The 19,049-nt window shown below is 49.5% G+C and overlaps 1 protein-coding gene across 1 annotated transcript in view; it reads right to left on the reverse strand.

Moving 5' to 3' along the window:
• Positions 1 to 1,051: 1,051 nt before the first annotated feature.
• The window catches only part of LOC136376350 (zinc finger protein 1 homolog), a 172,870-nt gene continuing 154,872 nt past the window's right edge, over positions 1,052 to 19,049 (reverse strand). The window contains exon 8 of the transcript XR_010746172.1: positions 1,052 to 1,169. The gene's annotated coding sequence lies outside the window, so the exon portion shown is untranslated. The remainder of the gene's footprint in view (positions 1,170 to 19,049) is intronic.

Genomic DNA, 19,049 nt, shown 5'->3' on the forward strand with positions numbered 1-19,049 from the left:
GGGGGTCGCTCTGTTGCGACCAGAGCCACTCTAGCGCCTGGGGCAGAGGCCGAGGAGCCATCCCCAGTGCCCGGGCCATCTTTGCTCCAGTGGAGCCTTGGCTGCGGGAGGGGAAGAGAGAGACAGAGAGGAAGGAGAGGGGGAGGGGTGGAGAAGCAGATGGGCGCTTCTCCTGTGTGCCCTGGCCTGGAATCAAACCCGGGACTCCTGCATGCCAGGCCGACGCTCTACCACTGAGCCAACCGGCCAGGGCGAAATAGCTTGTTTTTTGATGTGTCTACTTCCTCCTCGTCTCTTTGCCCACAGGAATGTCGGCAGCATGAGAGCAGGCTCCCTGTCTCTCCTGTTCACAGCTGTTCCCGGGTTCTTGTGCATCATGGTCCATAATCAATAACCACTACACACATGGGCCTACATGTCTCTATAGCTTCCTTCCCTTCACCTTCTACAAATGCTCAAGTCTCTCCCGACGTATAAATAAAGAAGGTAATAAAGTCCCCCTTTCTGCACAATCCAGTCATCCTTTGATTTTCCTGGCCCGGCGCTGCCCACATCTGCCCCTTCCACTCAGCTGCCCCTTCCCCACCACAGTCCGCCCCATTTGCAGCACCCTGACCGTGCTCTGGCCGAGGACCCCATCCACATGGTGCCTCCTACATCGAGACGTCAGTCCAGAGCTTTCCTCTCAACCTCAGGACTGAGTATCCAACTGCTTCCTACAAGGGACCCAAGGACATTGAGGAGGGCTTTCTATTTATTTATTTATTTATTTATTTATTCATTTTTCTGAAGCTGGAAACAGGGAGAGACAGTCAGACAGACTCCCGCATGCGCCCGACCGGGATCCACCCGGCATGCCCACCACGGGGCGACGCTCTGCCCACCAGGGGGCGATGCTCTGCCCCTCCGGGGCGTCGCCATGTTGCGACCAGAGCCACTCTAGCGCCTGGGGCAGAGGCCACAGAGCCATCCCCAGCGCCCGGGCCATCTTTGCTCCAATGGAGCCTTGGCTGCGGGAGGGGAAGAGAGAGACAGAGAGGAAAGCGCGGCGGAGAGGTGGAGAAGCAAATGGGCACTTCTCCTGTGTGCCCTGGCCGGGAATCGAACCCGGGTCCTCCGCACGCTAGGCTGACGCTCTACCGCTGAGCCAACCGGCCAGGGCAGGAGGGCTTTCTAAAGGTGATGACACCATGGAAGCAGGGGGTTCAAGGCCATCAGTCGGGGGCCACTTTCTGGGTGTGCCCGCGTCCGACCTAAGCACCTGCACACCACAAGCCTACTTTACCGTCTGTCTCCTCCTCCAGATCTGATGGCCTAGGACCCAGACCTGAGTTCTTACGCCTGCCCAGCCCCACGCACAGGGCCTGGCTGAGTAGGCACTCCGGGAATGTGTATGGAACCAGAGCGAAGATCTGTAAGTGGCAGGCCGTCCTCCTGTTGCATTCCCTGCAGTCCCCCAGCCGACCTCGGTTTCCCTCACGGTGAGCGGGGCAGGCTGCGGCACCAGACAGCCCCTCCGCGTGCACCCACCACGCTGAGGGACATGGGTGGTTTTGAAGTCAAAGTCGGCTGCAGCCTCAATTCAAAGGAGAACATGGCTAGCTGGAAAGGTGTTTTATGTAAGAAAGAGGAAAAAATAGTTCCTCCCTCCTGGGGCCTGTGCCACAGTGCAGTTTTTGGTGTCAGTTATTATCCAGATGCTCTCAACCTACATCTAAGCATGAGACGCCATCACGGGACGCCAACGGATTTCCTATTAAACAGCGGAGTCTTCAAGGAAGAAATATCTGGGGCAGGCAGAGAGCCGGCCGTAACCCAGGAGCCGACTGTTGGAAAACACTTGGGGGGGCTCCGCAGGTGCCCCCAATCTTCTTGAGGCAGTTTATTTTGGGAGGGATTGGTTCTCATCTTTTGGAGGTGTTTGGTGAGCTCTAACCAGATTCCACCACTTTCTGAGCCTCCCCTTGCCAGGAAACACACTGCAGCTGGCCTGGGCAGCCGGTCAGATTCCCCCCTCTGCTGGCGGCCACCCAGGTCCAGCTTCCAGGCCATGTCTGCACGTTCGCCTGCCTGTCTGGGAGGCTTTGATCATATCCCTTTCTCACTTTCTAGGGTTTGGATGGAGTCTGGGACAGGCCTTTGGGTCTATAGCAGGCCATCTGTGATGAGAGCCGACATGACTAGTCGCTACGGTCTAAATGTTTGTGTCCCCCCTCCCCCTCACCAAAAAAATTTGTATTTTGAAAAACCTGTCCTGGCCAGGTAGGTCAGTTAGAGCATTGTCCCAATATGTCAAGGTTGCAGGTTCATGTCCTGGTTGGGGCACATACAAGAATTAGCCAATGAATGCATAAATAAGTGGAACAAAAAAATAATGATGTGTGGTGTGAGTCTCTAAAAATTAATAATTAAAAAAAAAAAAAGAAAACCTAATATCCAATGTGATGATATTAGGAGGTGGGGGTCTTTGGGAGGTGATTAGGTCCTGAGGGTGGGGCCTTCATGAATGGGATTAGTGCCTTTATGAGAGAGAATCCAGAAAAGGGAACTAACTCTACCATGTTGGCACCCTGATCTCTGACTTCTGTCCTTCAGGACTAAATTCCTGTTGTTTATAAGCCACCTGGTCTTCGGTATTTTGTTACAGCAGCCCAAGTGGCCTAAGACACTATGTTAGTCATGCAGACAATAGGAAGAATGATTACTACACACACGGGGATTCAAGTCACAGATATAATGTTGAGCATAAGAAGCCCGGCACCAAAGAGTACGTACTGCATGATTCCACTTATATGAGGTTCACAGATGCAAAATCGTCTATAATGATGGACGTCAGAATACCAGCTACCTCTTGATTGGGTGGAGAGACAAGGAAAAGGGTGCATAGGAACCTTCCAGGGTGAAAGAATCATTCTATAGTCTACATTCTATTATCTGTATTCTTTTTTTTTTTTTTTGTATTTTTCTGAAGCTGGAAACGGGGAGAGACAGCCAGACAGATTCCCGCATGCGCCCAACCGGGATCCACCCGGCACGCCCACCAGGGGCGACGCTCTGCCCACCAGGGGGCGATGCTCTGCCCCTCCGGGGCATCGCTCTGCTGCGACCAGAGCCACTCTAGCGCCTGGGGCAGAGGCCAAGGAGCCATCCCCAGCGCCCGGGCCATCTTTGCTCCAATGGAGCCTTGGCTGCAGGAGGGGAAGAGAGAGACAGAGAGGAAGGAGGGGGTGGGGGGTGGAGAAGCAAATGGGTGATTCTCCTATGTGCCCTGGCCGGGAATCGAACCCGGGTCCCCCGCACGCCAGGCCGATGCTCTACCGCTGAGCCAACCGGCCAGGGCCATCTGTATTCTATTAGTCTATATTTTTGATCAGGGTGGCGGTTCCAAGGACACACTCACATATAAAAATTATTGAGCTGTACACTCAATGCACTTTACCGTACACCTAAATCACCTGTCTATATCTCTTAATAAAAAGAGAAAAGAAAAGCAACCCCACAAATCAGGCAAGCACAACTACAGAATAAGGTACAGGACCTTGAGGCTTGAGCGTCATTCTGTGTATTTCCCGTAAATCTGTCCCTAAAACATGTCTGGGCCCCAGGTCGTGGGAGCCTCAAGCGCCAGGCCCATTCGAGGCTCTAGCAGGGCTGGGGGCCCCGACGTGCTCCGCTCACATGAGCCAAATTCCCGCGCCCCCTACCTTGCAGCTGAACTCCTGGGCCTTGCGCCTGCGTTCCCGGTGCACTGCGTCGGGGCGCCTGCGGCCCGCCAGGAGCAGCAGCTCACGGCCCAGGGAGAGGCCGCGGCCCGGGCGCGGAGGCCTCAGGGCTGCGGTCGGGGGCGCGGAGCCAGAGCCCGCGCTGGCGCCGCCGTCGGGGCCCGGGAGCACGCCCAGGCTGGGCGGCACGCGCGGGCAGCGCCGTGCCAGGCGCACGAGGCGCTCGCGGCTCAGGCCGCCCACCGCCAGTCCCTCCACCTCCAGGATCTGGTCCCCCGGCCGCAGGCCCCCCGCGTGCGCGCTGCTCCCTTCGGTCACCTCCAGGACGAAGCAGGGGCCGGAGCCGCCCAGCCGGAAGCCGAAGTCCTCAGGCCAGCCCTGGTTGGTGGTTGGCATGGCGGCGGGGGCTGTGCGCCTGGAGAGAGACGACGCTTGGGATTTCTTGGGGCCTTGTCTGCGGCCTTTTGGTTCCCTGTCTCGGGAGCCCTCCCACCCCCATGCCTGGGAAACGCTTCTTGGAAGCTGGAGACTTGCTGGCAGGGAGGAGACCCAGGGTTCCACAACAGCCTGTGCACTAAAAGAAAATACCCTTGAGTGGTATCCAGTGAGAATCTGTGTCACGGGACCACCAGAGAGCACAATGTGAGAACTCCTCACACTGGTGGGGTGGAGTCCCTCACACCCCAGGGGCCCTTGTCCTCCCCTGCCAGGCGCCTCAGGGACATTTCCTCTGTTGCTTGGTAGCAGCACCAGACCCCTCGGTCCACTGGGCGTCACACGTTCTAGAGGAGCTTGTACCACGAGAGAAGCTTGTACCACAATCAGGGAGGAGCTGGCTGGACACTCTGGATTTGGGGCCGGGGCAAACGCTTCCCCTCCAGGGGCACGCCTGTTCTGACCAGCACACCGGCCTCAGGGCCACCTGTCAAAGGCCAGAGCCGGCAAGTCCTAACACCTCCACACCCAGCCCACAGGGCCAAAGAGGCTGCCAGCACTAGGACACCCTTGGCTTTACCCATGTTGTGCCGTCCAGTGTGTCCCCAGCCCTGAACACAGGGTCCCTCTCTCTTCCCCCTCACCTTCTCCTGGAAGGAAACAGAAATGCAGGCTCCGGGCAGGGCTGACCTGGCTACCTCAGGGCACAAGAAGGAGGCATCCCAGGGCTCCCCACCCCAGAATACTGAATGCTGCACCTCCCCCCCCCCAGGTTTGCTCACCTTCCTGACTGCTGACTGCGGTGGCCACAGTAACAGAAGGCAGTGCCTGTGGAACAGCCAGGGACACTTGCTTGCTGCTGGCCCTCTGCTGCTCAGGGCCTTGGCATCAGTTACTGATGCTCCTGCAGTGACAGCTGCAGTTTCTAAGGCAAAGTGATCCTCTGAGTAACCTGAGAAGGCCCCAGTTACCAGGTAGACCAGCAGGATGGCTGGACAGCTTGGCCAGGGCCCAGAGTGGCCTGTCCCTGCTGCCTGGTCCTGGGGGGATGAACAACGGTCCTCAGGCAGGAATGAAGTTTCTAGAGCCAGGCCCGGGGCCAGGTCCACCCAAGAGGTCACAGAGCTTGGGCAGGTGGATTGAGAAGATTCAACTGAGTTTTTTTTGGGGGGTAAGGATTGTCACCAGATCTAATGATGGCAGGAAGGGACTGATGAGATTCAGTAAGGCGTGGTGATTCAGTCCCCACAGAGAACACCACAATAGGAGCCCACAAACCAGGTTTTATTGGCAGAGGAAAGGGGAGAGCCAAGCCAGGATACAAAGGTCTGGGTGGAAGAAACAATACTGATATAAGTCATCTTGAAAATGGAGTCTGTAAAACAAAAGGCAAAAGGAATTGCACATAGCGCTGCACTCTAGTTGTTAGTTATTTCCCCGGGAAACAGGTTAACGACTCTGAAATCACACCACACGCGCATACTGGGATTGGACGATCACGTAAGTGGATCGTGGGAGCCATGTTTCTCTCTGTTGGAGCAGGGGGTTACAGACAAGCAGAGGGGAAAGCTAGAATGATGCAGACGGTCCTGGATTAGCTTCCTACAGCTGCAGATGGATTCATGCAGAAGTATTTATAGACAGGTGTATATATGTTGGTATCTGAACGTACACGTTTGCTTGCTCTGTCAGCAGCAAAGGCCTAGAATCAAGGACACCCAGGCAGGAATGGGCACACCCAGCGCCACGTCTTCATTTCCACAGCGTTCCCCAGTGAAAGCTGGAGAAATACTGATTCTGGGGCTTGAGCAGGAAATACACGAGATGAGCATGGAGCATCTTCTAGGGCCAGAGAGTAAGGAAGTGCTAAACTTGCATGCACGGGTGTGCACGTGCACACATACACACACACACAGGATTAAAGGGACACCTCAGTGAACTGAAAACGCTTCCAGTGGCCAATGTTGCAATACTTAGAGCAAAAAGAATAACATAGTATCAGATTATAACCCAAAGCATAAAATAGATATCCACCAGAGCATACTGATAGAAACAGACAACTGATTATATAAATAGGAAAAGAGACAAACCTCTGTACAGAAGTGTTCCAAATAATTTACACAGCTAGAGGAGGTAGAGCATCACTCCCCACCCTTAGGCGTGGGCCGCACATGCTGACATCCTTCCAAAGGGGACAGCATGAAGGGGTGGGGGAGAGAGTAACTTTACAGTGGACAAGCCAGTCAGACGTGACCTCAGTCAGATGACTAAGCTCAGCATCAGCAGGGATGAATCAGGTGGATGACAGGTTCCCTTTATTTGGTGCGAGGAGAATGGCACTTTGCTTCCATGGTCTTCCTCCCAATAACCCACAACCAGTCTAACTATGAGGACAACCACCGTGCCGGCCCAAATTGAGGACATGCTGGAAATACCTGACTCTTCAAAACCGTCAAGGTCATCAACAACGAGGAAAGTCTGAGAGGCTGGCATAGGTTACAGGAGCCTAAGGAGACCTAATGACTAAATGCAATGTGGGATCCCGCATGGGGTCCTGGGGACGGAGAGAGCAGTCTGGGCAAAGAACTAAAGAACTCTGCATTGGCTAGTAATAATGGATCGACATCAGTTCCTTGGTTGTGGCAAATGTGCTCTAGTAATGTAAGATGTCAGCGGCGGTGGGGGGGGAGGCATTGGGTGTGTGGTAAGGGGGAGGAGCCCTGTACTATCCTCATGACTCGTCTGCAAATCTAAAGCTATTCTAAAATTAAAAGTTTATTTTTAAACCCTCTTCTTAGGATGTGGGGGGCTAAGGACCAGATAGATCAGAAGAGATATTTTTAATAGGTCACCATGATTGAGTTGGAGGTTTTCCAGAGTTTGCTTTACCCAGAGGTGCTCTCAAGTTAGTGTGTGTGTGTGTGTGTGTGTGTGTGTGTGTGTGTGTGTGTGTGTGAGTGTGTGTGAGAGTGTGTGAGAGAGAGAGAGAGAGAGAGAGAGAGAGAGAGATGTGTCCATAGGTGTTCTCTAGTCTCATGCATGTTATAAATTCTGCTAGGGAGCTTACAGTGTATCCTCATATTTAAAAAAAAAAAAAAGGCCCTGGCCGGTTGGCTCAGTGGTAGAGTGTCGACCTGGCGTGCAGGGGACCCGGATTCGATTCCCAGCCAGGGCACATAGGAGAAGCGCCCATTTGCTTCTCCACCCCCCCTTCCTCTCTGTCTCTCTCTTCCCCTCCCGCAGCCAAGGCTCCATTGGAGCAAAGATGGCCCGGGTGCTGGGGATGGCTCCTTGGCCTCTGCCCCAGGCGCTAGAGTGGCTCTGGTTGCGGCAGAGCGACGCCCCGGAGGGGCAGAGCATCGCCCCCTGGTGGGCAGAGCTTCGCCCCCTGGTGGGCGTGCCGGGTGGATCCCGGTCGGGCGCATGCGGGAGTCTGTCTGACTGTCTCTCCCCGTTTCCAGCTTCAGAAAAATACAAAAAAAAAAAAAAAAAGATAACCATGAGTGAATGAGAGTGTCCCCAGAACTTGGGAGAGCAGTCCCTGATGTAACAGAATATGTCTTCAAGCACAAAACCAAGCACTTAACGGGCTGCGGAACTGTTGTGCTGCGTGGTAATTGGACATAAACTGTGATGGTCGTGTGGGTGACTCCTGGCCGGCCCTTCGGTCTTCTTGTGTTAACAAACTGATGTTTCTCTAGATGGTAAAAAATGGAATTACCTGACACTACTGATGGGTACGTAAAATGTTGCAACCATGATGAAACACCGTGGCAGTTTCTTAAAAGGCTGAATATACACTTATCATAGGACCCCCATCCCACATCTAGGTGTTTATTTACCTAAGAGAAATGAAAGCATCTAGGTGCACACAAAGACTGGGACATGAATGTTAGAACAGCGCTGTTTCCGGTAGCCGCAAACTGGAAACAATCCAGATATCCATCTATTGGCGAATGGATAAACACCTCTACAAATGGAACGCTAATGGGTAATAAAAGGAAATGAACTACCGATAACACGCAACAACGTGGGTGAGCCCCAGAAGCATTATGCTGAGTGAAGGAAGCCAGTAACAAGTGCTCATGACTGTTCATGTTAGAATCCATAACGTGCAAGCGTTACCTATAATGTCAGGAAGCAGATCAGTGATTCCAGGGGCCCAGGCAGAGGGAGGGGTGAACTGCAGAGGGGCATGAGAAAACTTCTGGGGCCGATGGAAACGGTCTGTATTTTGACTGTGATGCTAATTTTGCAATGAATTGCAACTGGACACCTCAAGTGTATGCAGTTTATTGTGAGTACATATCATGCCTCAATCAAGTCGTGTTTTTTTTTCAAGTAGTTTTTTATTTTATTTTATTTATTTATTTATTATTTTTTATTTTTTTTCTGAAGCTGGAAACGGGAAGAGATAGTCAGACTCCCGCATGCGCCCAACCGCGCCCGACTGGGATCCACCCGGCACGCCCACCAGGGGCGACGCTCTGCCCACCAGGAGGCGATGCTCTGCCCCTCCGGGATGTCGCTCTGTTGCGACCAGAGCCACTCTAGCGCCTGGGGCAGAGGCCAAGGAGCCATCCCCAGCGCCTGGGCCATCTTTGCTCCAATGGAGCCCCGGCTGCGGGAGGGGAAGAGAGAGACAGAGAGGAAGGAGGGGGGGAGGGGTGGAGAAGCAAATGGGCGCTTCTCCTATGTGCCCTGGCCGGGAATCGAACCCAGGTCCCCCGCATGCCAGGCCGAAGCTCTACCGCTGAGCCAACCGGCCAGGGCCTCAAGTCGTTTTTTAAAACTTGAATTGCTTGAGGGGGCCACTCCTAAGCCCTGTAATTTAAGTGTGACCGGGAAGGGGGTGTATCCGGAGCCAGACCTGATCCTGTGCCTGCTGGCTGTCTTGGGTTGTCACAATCTTCCCACAAATTCAGAATTGTTAGCCCCGATTTAGAGAGGAGAAAACAGTTTCAGAGAGACAATGGGACTTGTCCAGGGCCATCCAGGTTTAGGAGTGCCTGAGGTGGTTGGTGTCTGTCTATCTCTGCTCCCCTCTCTCTGAGCCCTCAGGGGAGGACTCCAAGGTCAGGACTCCAGAACTGACCACAGAATCCGCATCTCCGCAGCCCGCGGGATCCTTCGTCCATGCTCCATGTTCCATCTCGAAGGCCGCCCCAGGGTGCTCAAAATGTGTCCTGGGCATCCCCCCCCCCACCCCCCAGTCTCAGAACATGGAGCCAGCCAGGCCCCCGGGGATACCAGCAGGTGGAGGGAGGAGGCCCAGGTTTCCTGGGGTTTCCTGGGGTTTCCCTGGGGACAGGGAGGAGTCTGCAGGTACTGGAAATAAAGAACCCCTGGGGACTCTTGGACAAGTTGCCGCTCAGAAAGGCTGGCATCCTGACTCCTCTATTTTACATCCCAACTCCCAACACCAGAGCATCCAATGGACTATGCCTTTTTTATTGATTTTTTTTTTAAGTTGTAAATCTTTATAATGGAATTCTTATTTTATTTTATTATTATTATTTTTTTACAGAGACAGAGAATGAATCAGAGAGAGGGATAGACAGGGACAGACAGACGGGAACAGAGAGAGATGAGAAGCATCAATCATCAGTTTTTTGTTGCAACACCTTAGTTGTTCATTGATTGCTTTCTCATATGTGCCTTGACCGCAGGCCTTCAGCAGACTGAGTAACCCCTTGTTGGACCCAGAGACCTTGGGTTCAAGCTGGTAGGCTTTTTGCTCAAACCAGATGAGCCCGCTCTCAAGCTGGCGACCTTGGGGTCTCAAACCTGGGTCCTCTGCATCCCAGTCCAATGCTCTATCCACTGCGCCACCGCCTGGTCAGGCTGGACTATGCCTTTTACTTTCAAATTATAACCAGAACTCACCTGCTTCTCTCCAGTTCCACGGCCCCCTCCATTCCTCTCCTGGACTGATTCCTCAGCCTCCTCGTTGGTCTTCCCATGGCTCTTGCAGCCCATTGTCAGCATAACAGCCTGTTAAAAAAAACCTGTTAAAACCAAAGTCACATCATGTCACCCCTCTGCCTTATTTTCTGGCACTACGAGGTGGTGCAAGCTCTTCCCAGTCCTAGAACCAGCCATCTCTCCAAGGAGCTCTGGTTTCTTCTATTGGAGGATGATATTAGAAGCTAAGCTCTGGGCGCTGGATGTGCTCATTGCTACTGGGGGTGTCTTTGCCTCTGGGCCCCTTTCAGCTGACAGAGCAAGCCTTTAGTCCCAGTCTGCATTCATTTCCAAATTTAGTTAGGTCAGGCTCTCTCCCCCTTGACCCTTTTATTAAGGTGATGTCATCCGGTTAGATTCTGGAGGGGATCACATTCTGTCTTTCACCTTCAGATGCTATAACTTCCCCAATGCTTTTGCATGTTTGCATAGATCAGGGTTCACACTGTGTGCTGTTACTTTCTATGGATTCTGACAAATGAGATGTCATGTGTCCAGCAATGGCTACATCATACAGGGGAGTTTCACCACAGAAAATATCCTCTGTGTTTCATCATTCTGCCTCTGCTTCCCCAGTCCTGTGGCCACCGCTGATCTCTTTATTGTCTCTCTAGTTTTGCCTGTTCCAGATTATCATATAAATGGAATCATACAGTATGTCACCGTTTCAGACTGGCTTTTGTCACTTAGCAATATGCATTTAAAATTCACCCATGTTTTTGTGTTTGTTTACTTTTTTAGCTCATTTCTTTTCTTTTAGTTTTTTATTGTTCTGAAGTGAGAATCAGGGAGGCAGACAGACAGACTCCAGCATGCACCTGACCGGGATCCACCCGGCATGCCCACCAGGGGGCGATGCTCTGCCCATCTGGGGCCCTTGCTCCGTTGCAACTGGAGCCATTCTAGCACCTGAGGCAGAGGCCATGGAGCCATCCTCAGTGTCTGGGCCAACTTTGCTCCAGTGGAGCCTTGGCTGTGGGAGAGGAAGAGAGAGATAGAGAGGAAGGAGAGGGGGAAGGGTGGAGAAGCAGATGGGTGCTTCTCCTGTGTGCCGTGGCTGGGAATCGAACCCGGGACTTCCACACTTTGGGCTGATGCTCTACCACTGAGCCAACCGACCAGGGCCTCTTTTTATTTTTGTATATCATTCCATTGTCTGTATCACAGTTTCTTTTTTTTTTTTGTACTTTTCTGAAGCTGGAAACGGGGAGACAGTCAGACAGATTCCCGCATGCGCCCGACCAGGATCCACCCGGCACGCCCACCAGGGGGCAATGCTCCTCTCACCAGAGGGCGATGCTCTGCCCACCTGGGGCGTCGCTCCGTTGTGACCAGAGCCATTCTAGCACCTGAGGCAGAGGCCACGGAGCCATCCCCAGCACCTGGGCCATCCTTGCTCCGATGGAGCCTCGGCTGAGGGAGGGGAAGAGAGAGACAGAGAGGAAGGAGAGGGGGATGGGTGGAGAAGCAGATGGGCGCCTCTCCTGTATGCCCTGGCTGGGAATCGAACCTGGGACTCCTGCATGCCAGGCCGACGCTCCACCACTGAGCCAACCGGCCAGAGCTTGTATCACAGTTTCTTTATCCATTCATCTATTGAAGGACATCTTGGTTGTTTCCAGTTTTTGGGGGGAGGGGGCGGGGGAGGCTTATGAATAAATCTATGTAAATACATCTGCAGTAGGTTTTTGTGTAGATATAATTCTCAATCAGTTGGGTAAATATCTAGGAATATGATTGCTGTCTTAGATGGTAACACAAAGTTTAGGTTTGTTAAGCTGTCAAACGGCCTGGAGTGTCTGTCTCATTCTGCACTCCCATCAGCAATGAATGCAAGTTCCTGTTGCCGCACATTCCTGTAGGCACCTGGTATTGTAAAGGCTGTTTTGGGTTTTAGCACTAGTAGGTATGTGGTTGACATTTTAATTTGCTTTTTCCTAATGTTAAATGGTGTTGAGCATCTTTTCATATGGTTATCTTGACATCTGTGCATCCTCTTTGGTGAGAGGTGTCTGTTTAGATAGTTAAACACTTTGTTTTTTTGGTAATTGTTGAAATTTAACAGGGTTTTTTTTTTGTATACTTTGGATACAAGTTCTCAATCTGAGGTATGTATGATTTACAAATCCTTTCTCCCCGGGTGTAACTTGTATTTTCATCTCTTAGCAGTATTATTCACAGAGCAAAGTCTTTAATTTTAATAAAGTCCAGTTTGTTCAACATTGGGGGGGTATGCCTTTTGGTGTTGTATCCAGAAACTCCCCAGCAAACACAAGGATGTATAGATGACTTTCCTAGTTTTATTTCTTCTAGCACACTCTGGAAAACATCCAGCCCAACCATAGCACTCTGTCAAGAGTATGTTGTGGGGAGCAAATGTGGGCAGACAGGAATTGACTGGGAAAACCCAGACATCGGGGTAAACTTGGCCGGCATCTCCCTCTCTCCATGCCAGGTCTATCGGACACACCCAGCCACTCTGGACTGCCAAGAGTCCAAACTGGGCAATGCTTCCTTGCGGTCAGGTCATGTACTCTTACCTAGAGCCTCTGAGTATATACGTAGTATGCCCTAAAGACCACCTGCTGGGGGGGTCATTGTCCATCCCCATGACAAGAGAGCTGAAGATGATCAATGACATAATGACATTTTCAGGGCAGGCTTGATGACTGGGATGGGTCCATGCTGTGCCTTTCAGGGTGATGAATACTAGCTGCCGTAACAAACGACCTCCAAGTTTCATTTATCACCTACAGTAGAGCTTTTCAACTCTCAGTCTGCGGACCAGTCTGCCAAAAACTTCCTGCCGGTCTGGGAAAGAGTTAACCACCCTGATGTTGTATGAAGATTATAGTCGACCCAATGATCTTAGTTGAATTCGTTTATACTCAGGGTGATTTCTGCCTTAGCGGTCCTGGAAATAATTCTCCTATTTTCACTGGTCCCCAAGTGTAAAAAGGTTGAAAACCACGGACCTACATCACAATCTGGTGTGGGTTGAGTGGCTTTCCTGGATGGGGAGAGAGCTCTCTAGGCAGCTTTGTGCCATCTGTAGTAGGTTCTGAAGAGGAGTGGCCCTGATGGTTTGCTGGTCTAGAGAGGCCATCAGAACCTGGTGGGCTAGTCCACTGTCATTACTGAGCCAGGATGGGGCTCCGCGCTTCCCTGGGGACATTTCATGGATTCTGTGGGACACTCAATCCAGGCCACTCCCATTGGCTCCCCTGTCTGAGTCCTCCCTGGAGAGATTAGCAAAAACCCTCTTTTTTGGCTTCCCTGGTGGCGTTCTTTCTTGGTGCTTGGATTAGGTAGACCATCCTAATTTGGCCTCCTTTGCCAGCTCCTCTTTTTTTCTGCTGGCCCCGTGACATTGGACAGTCTCTGCTTCTTCTCCCTTTACACCTTCTTGCTCCTTTGAAGGAACTGCATCTGTTCTGGGTGACCTTGCAGAACTGTGCTACTGCAGCTCTGTGGCTAAAATTTCCTCCCCTTCCTTTGAATATACATTTCCTTGAACCTACACCAGGAGACGGCTGCCAGGAAGGAATTTTATTAATAGATTTGCCTTTCAGTCTGGGAAGCAAAGGACATCCTCCACAAGCTCCTGCCACGTCCCAAGGATCCCATGTTTTCACTGTTGCACCCTCATTCAACCTGGGCTTCATCTTAACTTTGAGGGATATTTTTGACATATTCCTCCCATCATTCCAGATATTACAACATAGAAGTGTCTACCCAACATCCATGCCCCTTTCTAGTATTAGCCAGGTCTCCATCTGGAGTCTGCCTCTCCCCTGAGCGGTGTATGTGATCTGGGAGAGATTGATCTCCCCCTGCAGCTGCAGTAGGGGGACTCCTTTAATTCAGGAAATGGCACACTCCGTTTTTCTTGGCTGCATCATTGGTTCAGGGGCAAACCTCTGACTCCCTCAGCACTCCCACTTGGAATGCCAGGGAACAACCTCCCACTATCCCCTCATGTTAAGTGAATGTGGAAGTGTGAAGCCCCAAGTGTGGCTAGCAGCCATCCCATCACCAGGAGGAAAGCTGGTCTAGGGACAAAGCTGATTCTGAGGGTGGCAGGATGAGGGACAAAGAGAACATCCATGCTTGGTGAGGTCATTGAACCACTGATTCAAGTCATTCCTGAAGCCTGCCCGTTACTAGACATCCCAGTGGCAGAAGCCAAGGAGCCTCCTTTGTTGTTTAATCCAGTTTGAGTTGGGCTTACGATGACTTGCAACATAAAGAACCCTGATACCCCAAACCTCTTGTATCGGAAATACTTCCTTCCCCCTTTGTTCTTCTGCATTGATCACATTTGTTAACGTTGAGAATTGCATCTCTGACATCAGCGGCCAACATTGATTGACGGTGCTTTACATGCATTAGTCCATTTAATCCTTACAACATCCTTTGAGGCGAGTGCTTCCATCCTTACTTTACGGATGAGGAAACCAAGACTCAGCAGGGTTAAGTAACTGATCTAAGCCCCTACAGCTGGGTGAGATAGATCCCGGACTGGAACCCAGGAAGCCTGATTCTTGAGCTCACACTCTCAACCCCTACATGGCTTCCCAACCAAGATGTTCGTTCTGAATTTCTCCCTGGAATTATCATTCATGTCTGCTCTGCACAGAGCCCAGCTCCAGTCCTGGTTGCTTTGTGTCAAGAGTGTTAATAAGAAAAGCATGATTCTGGGACATTAACCAAGTTGTCCCTTTTGTCCCCACCATTCTGAGACAGCATTCACAATATCGTCCCTTGTCTTCCTTTAGCATCTTTCTAAGTAATGTACAAATAAAGCAAGCAGAGCACAAATGGTACAGTTTATGTGCAGGGATAGACAATTCTACACTTGTCAGACTGTACCCTCTTGCTTGTCTGCCTTTTCTCCAGGTTGCCAGGTGGCTTCTCTTCTGAAGATACTGAGACAGCTCAGCCCTAACTCAGGGTCCAGGTCTGGATGCTCCTTTCTGTCAGTATTGCTAGCCAAGGGATGACCAATTCCAACCGCAAGACTAATTTCTGGTTCCAATTAGGGTAGAAAACTAGACTCTCTGATGAGAGGCATTATGATGGTGGCTGGAAATAGGATCTCCAGATTTAGCAAATAAAAATACGTGATACGCAGGGAAATTTAAACTTCAGACAGATAAAAGACCGTTTCTTCGTATACTTATATGCTCATTTGAAACGTACCACTGCCAGTGGTGAACTGCAGTATTGGTGACCAGAGTAACAGTGCATTTGGGGTGAGGAGAGCTAAACAGTTAAGACCAGCTTGACCATGCCGTGGTGCAGTGGTTAGAGTGTTGGACAGGGACATGGAGGGCCCAGGTTCGAAACCCCAAGGTCGCCGGCTCAAGTGTGGGCTCATTCAGCTTGAGCACAGGCTCACCAACTTGAGCATGGGGGCGCTGGCCTGAGTGTGGGATCATAGACATGACTCCATGGTCACTGGCTTGAGCCTAAAGGCCGCTGGCTTGAAGCCCAGGTCGCTGGCTTGAGCCTAAGGTCACTGGCCTGAGCAAGGGGTCACTTGCTCTACTCTAGCCCCCCAGTCAAGTCACATATGAGAAAGCAATCAATAAACAACTAAGGAGCTGTAACAAAGAATTGATGCTTCTCATCTCTCTCCCTTCCTGTCTGTCTGTCCCTCTCTCTGACTCTCCTGCTGTCTCTGTCAAAACAACAACAACAAAAAGACCAGTTAAGACCAGTTGAAAATTTATCAGAAAATGGAGATTCTGCCCTGATAACCCCCCTTTGACCTGGTAGCTGCACATAGTTGCTTTAAGGTGTAGAAATCAGGGTAATAAAGGCCAAGTGTAAATTCGGAAGTGTAAGTTGGCCACACCTACATTATGTGCCACACTGTGGCCCCACCTACTGGCAAGAGGAATTTTTGTTTTGGTGATATCAGGATATAGAGTTCTTTTGGGTGTAGTTCATCCTTTTTCTTCCATTCATTCAACATATTTTTTATTGAGCATCTACTATAAACTAGTCACTAATGTAGTTGCTACTGATACAATAGTAAAAAAACACAGCCTGACCAGGCAGTGGATACAACGTTGGACTGGGATGTGGAGGATGCAGTTTCAAGACCCCGAGGTTGCCAGCTTGAGCATTGGCTCATCTGGTTTGAGCAAGGCTCACCAGCTAGAGCCCAAGGTCACTGGCTCGAGCAAGGGGTCACTCATTCTGCTGTAGCCCCCTGGTCAAGGCACATATGAGAAAGCAATCAATGAACAACTAAGGAACCGCAACGAAGAATTGATGTTTCTCATCTCTTTCCCTTCCTGTCTGTCTGTCCCTATCTGTCCCTCTCTCTGACTCTCCCTGTCTCTGCCACAAATAAACAAACAAAATAAAACAAAACACAGACAAAATTCATGCCCACCAACAAAAATACTTTTTCTGTTACTTTAAATTTTTCTCCATTGTAAAATTATTCTTTATCAAAAATAAAATCACTGATTTCAAACAAGCATCATGTGCTATTTGGCTGTTGCAAGGGGAGATATGAAGTCCTGTATCCCATTTCTGAAGTATTGCTCCAGTCATTCCCTTGGGGACAAGAGATCGTGGTATAAAAGGTGGTTAATCCTGTCAACCGATCTTGGAGCTGGTAAAAAACTGATACCAGAGGTCCAGTTTCAGGGGCCAACAGGCGGAATGCTCCAAAGAGGAATTCTTTGCTACATGTTTCACAGGTGGCACAGTCCTGCCTGGCAAGCTTGAATTCAATTTTTGGTTTTGGACTTAATAGTGTGTTTTTTGCCTATGCGATTTATAAAATACAAGTGTCAAGGTTCATACTCAGATACTTTGAAGAACAAAGGGAAAAAAATAAAATACCAGAAACACATGAGTTTCAGGAACTGATTGATTACTGATTTATTCTGAGAAAATATCTCAACTGAAAAAAATAAAAGTTATGAGTATGTGACTTGCAAAACTATTTATAATATTAAAAAGTAGAAAATTATGCAAATGTCTAACAAGATAATATTAAGTTCATTATATACTATCCCTGAATAAAAATTAAAACTATTTAGAAGAAAAGCACTTAAGATAAACTAAATAAAAGAAGCAAAATTTAAAAATTGTCTAGATTGTCTGATTACAGCTATGTAAACCTTTTATTTTATTGATTTGAGAGACATATTACAGTTGCTTCACTTAATTGTTCCTTGATTATTTGGCAATGTACCTTGACCGGACAAGCCCAGGGTTTTGAACTGGCAACTTCAGTGTTCCAGGTCGATATTCTATCCACTGTGCCACCACAGGCCAGGCTATATAAACTTTTAAATTGAATATAGCCTGACCAGGCAGTGGCACAGTGGATAGAGCATCAGCTTGGGATGCTGAGGACCTAGGTCTGAAACCCCAAGGTAGCTGGCTTGAGCGTGGCTCACCAGCTTGAGGACAGGGTCATCAGCTTGAGCATGGGGTCACCGGCGAGCCTAGGATCATAGACATGACGTCATGGTCACTGGCTTGAGCAACGGGTCACTCACTCTGCTGTAGCCCCCCGGTCAAGGTACATATGAGAAAGCAATCAATGCACAAAGAAGGTGCTGCAACAAAGAATTGATGCTTCTCATCTCTCTCCCCTCTCCCTTCCTATCTATCTGTCCCTCTCTCACTCAAAAAAATAAAAATAAATAAAGTTTACATTTTTCATGTTTATGTAAATAGACAATAGCAAGTTAACAGAGTAAAATGTAGTCTTTTTCTTTGCTGTTATTTATATATTTCTATAGGATTTTAATGAGTTAAAAAATATGAGGTGGAGGAAGAGCTGGGTGACTACATGTTTCCATCAGGGAGAGGGTGTTTGCAGTTGCAAGTTACAGAAAATGTAATTCATATGGGCTTGAAAATAGAAGAGGACTTCTGGCTCATCCAGCTCTGAAGTGCAGAAGTGTGCAGGCTTCAGACACTGCTCACGCAGGGCTCTGATTTCCTTTCTCTGTGCCTCTCTTGTGTCCAACCCCCTGCTCCCCAGTGTGCAGGTGTCAACCTCCGTCTGGCTTTCCTCATAGTCCCAACATAAGGACAGTGAAGCCACAGGCTTCCTCCTTATGAACTTTATTCAAAATAAGGGACACAAGATTTAAAGTGCTTAGAACATCACCTAAAACACAGTAAGTGCTGTAAGTGTTGGTTAAGTAAATAAATTTTTTAAAAGCCATTTCATCCAACAGGATGGTAAATATTAAAGGAATTGATCTATTAAATGTTGGCAAGGATTGGGAGAAACAGGCTCTCACAGACGTTTGTAGCTGCGGATCAATTTAGTAGTATTTATTAAAATTAAAATTGCCTACATGTTCTTTTGGCCCAGAAATTCTACCTAGAAAAATACATCTACTTGTGTAATGAAGCTCATGTCCACGACAGCATTGTTTGTAACAGGAACTGAAATTAACCTGGATGTTTAGTTCCTAACAGAATGGTTGTGTTAGAGGTTGCAAAGTGATAGCCATTGAGCAGAATTTGTTCTGCAGGTGTGTTGTGCTCAGCCTGAACAGTGTTTTAAAATTCTTAAGTTTCCAACACTAAAAAATTAGGGGATTTATTTTAAAATCTGCATTTTCAAACACTCATATAGCACTGGAATTCAAGTTAACAATCCATTGGTCAGTGTAAATAACAACTTTTGATTGGAACAAAACATACCTGCTCCACTTTGTCACTTGACTGTTTTGTCCTTACCTGCCTTGCCCCTGTTGGCACTGGAGTTTGGGACCCTGGCAGAGGAGTACAGGTCAGCTAGGTAATGAAATGCATATAGTGCGGTAAATACAGTGGAGTAGATATACATGTTGTAGCGTGGAAAGATCATACACATACCTGTACTGTTGAGTGAAGAAAAAAAAAAGCCAGATAGAGAATTCTTACTTATGATTCAAT

This window comes from Saccopteryx leptura, chromosome 6, assembly GCF_036850995.1.
Source record: "Saccopteryx leptura isolate mSacLep1 chromosome 6, mSacLep1_pri_phased_curated, whole genome shotgun sequence".
Classification (NCBI taxonomy): domain Eukaryota; kingdom Metazoa; phylum Chordata; class Mammalia; order Chiroptera; family Emballonuridae; genus Saccopteryx; species Saccopteryx leptura.